The sequence below is a fragment of the Pleurodeles waltl genome, chromosome 4_2 (assembly GCF_031143425.1).
Source record: "Pleurodeles waltl isolate 20211129_DDA chromosome 4_2, aPleWal1.hap1.20221129, whole genome shotgun sequence".
Classification (NCBI taxonomy): domain Eukaryota; kingdom Metazoa; phylum Chordata; class Amphibia; order Caudata; family Salamandridae; genus Pleurodeles; species Pleurodeles waltl.
This window is the reverse complement of record NC_090443.1, coordinates 419,505,162-419,510,364: the sequence shown is the minus strand read 5'-3', so window position 1 is coordinate 419,510,364 and position 5,203 is coordinate 419,505,162.

Below are 5,203 nucleotides of genomic sequence, written 5' to 3'. Positions count from 1 at the left end.
CATGTTTGTTCACCTGATTTCATGGCGCCTGCTGCTATCAATGCATGGTGTGCTGATTGGGCACAGCATACAAAATGATTTTCTTTGCCACAACATTTGCACACTTGTCTGATGGCTGGGCATTTTCCTTCATGTGGAAACATTAGTCCACACCTGTAACAGAATTTGTGAACATCTGACTGTCTAGTCCTGGGTTTGCCTTTTGGTACTCGTTGATGACTGCTAATGGCCAGAATGGATTTCACAGTGCTTGCACCTGCCTCCATGTCCACTGCCTGTTTCTGAGCTGTGCATGCGGTGTGGAGCATTTTGGTTAAAGAGTTTGTTTCACGAAACATTTGCCTCTGGAAGGCTTCTGATTAACAGCTGTCAATGAACCTCAGACACATGGCCTCTTCATTGGAGAATTTGGAGAAATGACAATGTTTGATGAGGGCTTCTAGGTGCTCAACTAAGTCACTTATGGACTCTCCTGGTTGTTGCTGAGCTTTTCCAAACATGTAGCATTTTGTAGTCCACATTCGTGGCCGCATCATACTTCTTTGCAAGTTCATTTTTGAGTTTGTGATAGGTGTTGGCTTCTTTAGGAATTTTCTTTGGTGCTTCTTTGATGCTGTAGGAAAGTGGAATATTATGCAGTTACGCTGGTTAGCTTTCACTATGTAATACTCTCACAATACTCCAAAGATGGTCACTTGGATTCACAATATTAAACTCCTAGCTCAGTCCTGGTAGTGTGGCAAAGAGAAGTCAGGCTTTACTAGAGGAACATGTGTTAGTACCAAAATGGACGATAAGCAACTGACACCAAAAAAAAAATCAGACTCCAATTTATAAAAATAGAGAAGAGTTTTCCATAAATTAAGACACAACAGCGACACAAATCAGTTAGATGTAACCAGAGTTATGGATTTTAAAGCAGAAATAAACTCAGTGCATTTTGTAAGAGGCTGGCCTGGCTTGTAGTGGGTACCAAGGGGTACTTACACTCTGTACCAGGTGCAGTTATCCCTTATTAGTGTAGAAGAGGTGTTTCTAGCAGCTTAGGCTGATAGAAGGTAGCTATAGTTCCATGGAGCAGCTTAGGCTGAACTAGGAGACATGCAAAGCTCCTACTATACCACTGGTGTCATATGCACAATATCATAAGAAACACAATAGAGAGATATACTAAAAATAAAGGTACTTTATTTTTATGACAATATGCCAAAAGTATCTCAGTGAGTACCCTCAGTATGAGGATGCCAAATATACACAAGATATATGTACACAATACCAAAAATATGCAGTAATAGCAAAAGGAAGTAATGTAAGCAGTGTAAAGTTACAATAGATTGCAATAGGAGCACATAGGTATAGGGAATATAGAAAATCAGCGATACACTGTTCCAAAGAAAACAAAAAAAGAGACAAAAAAATATATATATAGTGACCAGGGTCCTAAATTCTAGGAGCAAGAGGCCTCACACACCCATAGGGTGTCATGCTTCATCATAGGCGCTGCTCCTCGTCAGGCTGGCGCTGCAATGTCTGACGGGCACCACCCCTGATGGGGGGGCTCTTTGCCGGAGATCTTAATATATGGTGGTGCCGTGACCCCAAAGGTGACTAAAGAATCAACGGAGATCAGAAAAAATTGTGTGGTTAAAATTGACTCTCAAAAACGCCACTGGGACTGTAGATTTTATTGGACCCAATGAGCGGTCAGGGCCAAGATTAAAAATTAGAAACAGAAGAGTGAATCAAGAAGTTAAGATCAATCACTCTTGTAAATTAGAACATATCGAGGAGAGGAGTCTGGGAATTCTCCAAAAACTACCCCCTCATGGGTCAACATGTTTCGCATCCTGGTGGTCCAAACGGATCCAGTGATGCTTCATCAGGACCTTATGTGACTATATGTATCTCCTGAGTAATGAGGGTCACATATATTTGCAAGGAAGTAAATACAGATACCTCTCAACCAACAATTAGTGGGGAGGCGTAATAATCACTTACATGAATATGGAATAAATAATTCCTAACTCGTGCCCTGCAAAAAAGAAGTACAAAGGTTATACCACAATAGGGGCGAGTCATAGCATTGTACATATCATGGGAAAACACGGCGGCCGTGATGTGCAGTGCAAGTATTACTTCGTGAGCAACACACATGCAAGTGCTTGTGGGTACAAGCTTACCGTCCTAAAATTGAAGGCGAGCATCTTAGGAATACACGGACCAATAGTCCAGCGCTAAACAACGTCTAAACAAGGGGGAATATGAAACAACAGAATCAATTAACAGATAGGTCAAGTATCCAATCAAGTAACGTATATGTGTGTTGTCATGGGGGTCTCAAATGTAGTAATCATAATTTCATAGTTGGTATGATCACACGGAGCATGGAAAACCAAAAATAATGAATAAGGCAGTGAATGTCAGTAAAATAGCTGTGGGACAGAAAGGTCCATAGGAGTAAATACAGGTAGTAGACTACATAGTGTGGTTAGACATAAAGTGCTGTCTAACAGAGAACACTAGACGGTACAAGGAGTGGTAAATATCAATAACTATCTAAGTTTTAATTTTAAATTTATAAGTTTTTTAAAAATGTAGAGTCCATCCTCACGGAAACCGAGGCACAGGAAGAAGTCAGAGTAAAGGAGTAACTCTGGTCTCCTCGATAAATGTACTGTATTTACAGCAATACGGTCAACGGTCGCCGATATAACAGAGTAAGGAGACGTAGGTTTTAAGGCTCCATGTTGACTGTCAAATGGCAGAACAACGTAGGAGGAGGAGTCCGCAGATATCACGGGTCCCGAAAACGGGAACGGGACCTGTATAGAATCACCCGAGGGGGGGGGGGAAAGCAGGGCACTTACTTGTTGCAGCAATGCTGGCCAGGCAGAGACCTACCCCGGTCCGTGGTTCCCGAAGAATAGTGGAACCCGGGCCGTTGCGCTTGATGTACATAGCGTGCCGGAAATTGGGGATTAAGAGTTTCCGGTCAGGCAGTCAGGCAACGCGGAACGCGTTGGTCTAGGAATTATAGAAAGAGAAAAAAGACTCGGAGGAGGTACCGGAGTCAACATAAAAAGATCTAAAAATAGAAAGCAGCAATATGCGTTAATCTGACAGTTTCAGACAACGAAATAGGACTGCAAATCAATGAAAAATAATAAGAGGATAATAATCGTCTGCACATGGCCTAGTGGGGTAAAGGATGGTATCTTAAAGAGATACAGGCTGTCCCAAAATCAAAATTATTGATCATAAGAGAAAAATCACAGAATAAAGCTCGTAAGTTAATCACTGAAAAGACTGCACAAGAAAGGGAAAAAGAGTATCACAAGAAATAAACTCTAGGGAATTAGCAGTGGTAACTGCAACAATCTAAAAATACAGTGAACAATTATTTTGAAAGACAATTCCAAGGAATCTCATCATTCAAACCATTTAAGTAGGTGCGTAATTTAAACACCCATCGTTGTTCTAACTCAAAAAGTGAGTTCGGTGTGTTGCGTGAGTCAATTTGTAGCACGACCCACCACATGTCGTTAGGGCTATGTCTTTTGTCAAGGAAGTGTAAAGCCAGTTTGGTCGTGGCACGGCCACATCTGATGTTGCTGCGATGTTCGTTAATCCTAAGTTTCACTGCTCGTGTGGTCATACCTATATATTGTAAATTGCAGGGACAAGTGATCATGTAAACACAATTTTTAGTGTTGCAATTCGTGTGTCTGAGTAGATGCCAAGGGCCTATGGAGTCAAATTCGATGGATTTCAATCGTTTAGTCAGGGTGCAAACATTGCACGTGCCACAAGGAAAATGACCAGTTACTGATGGTAAACCCCATAGTGTTTGTAAATGGGGGGGTGATGAAGTGGGGCGGGGTCTAGTGTGGACGAGTAAATCCTTTACATTAGTGGTGCGTTTAAAGGCAAATTGTGGTTTTGGAATCTGCGACCCACCACTACAGAGAATAGACCATCTCTTATTCACAACTTTTTTGATAGTGTTGGAAAGAGGAGTAAAGTTTGACACGCATGTGAGTTTAGGCTCTGGGTCCACCGAATTAGTGGATAGTAAATTGTCTCTGTTACAGGACTTGGCCCGTTTGTAGGCTGTCCTGACCACCTTGTCTGGGTAATGGCGATTGCTCAGTCTAGTGGTCAAATCATCAGCTTGGGAGGAGAACATACGGGTGGTACTACAGTTCCGTCGGAGTCGGAGAAACTGACCGTACGGAAGATTGTCTCTGAGTGCCTTAGGATGGTGACTCTCATACATAAGGAGACTATTGCGGTCTGTAGTTTTTTGGTAAGTACGAGTGTGTAATTTCCCATGTTCAATGCAGATCATGAGATCCAGGAAGGGTATCTCTGTATTAGAGACAGAAGATGTGAATTTCAAGAAAGGGTTCAATGTATTAACCCAAGTAGTCAAAGCTTGTACTCCAGAAAGGGGACCTTGCCACACAATCAAAATGTCATCGATGTATCTACGCCAAAGTTTAATGTTGGTATGAAAAGGATTGGTGTCCGGGAGTATAAACCTGGATTCAAAGTCAGACATGTATAGACACGCAAGACTTGGGGCGAAAGTACTACCCATTGATGTGCCACGAGTCTGAAGAAAGAGGAGATCCTCGAACTGGAAGAAATTTTCTTTCAAGGCTAGAGATGCACAATGCATAATGAAATGTACAGGAGAAGTCAGTATCTGACTGACTGAGTGAAGAGCAGTTTCAACAACTTCCAAAGTGGCCTCTTGTGGAATATTTGTATACAAGGCTTCAACATCCAGGGTAATGAGGGCATGAACTTCAGTCGTTGAGTTGATAGCTGAAATCAAGTTGAGGACATCTTTGGTGTCCTTCAGATAGGTGGTGGATGTCTGGACAATAGGTTGTAAGAATTTGTCACAAAAAGTGGAGAGGGGTTCCAGGATGGACCCTATGCCTGAGACGATTGGACGTCCCGGGGGAGGTATTTTACCCTTGTGGATTTTGGGGAGGCAGTAGAAGTAAGGGATACGCGGGCTTGTAGTATCCAGAAAGGAGGCCTCATTGCGTGAGATCCAAGTATTCGTTAAGGCTTCCTCAATCATACCTCGTATTTCGGTTTGTAATCTCTTCGTTGGATCTGTGTGGGTCTGTATGTAATAGGTCGAATCCCCCAATAGACGTAAACATTCTTGTCTGTAATCAGATGAATT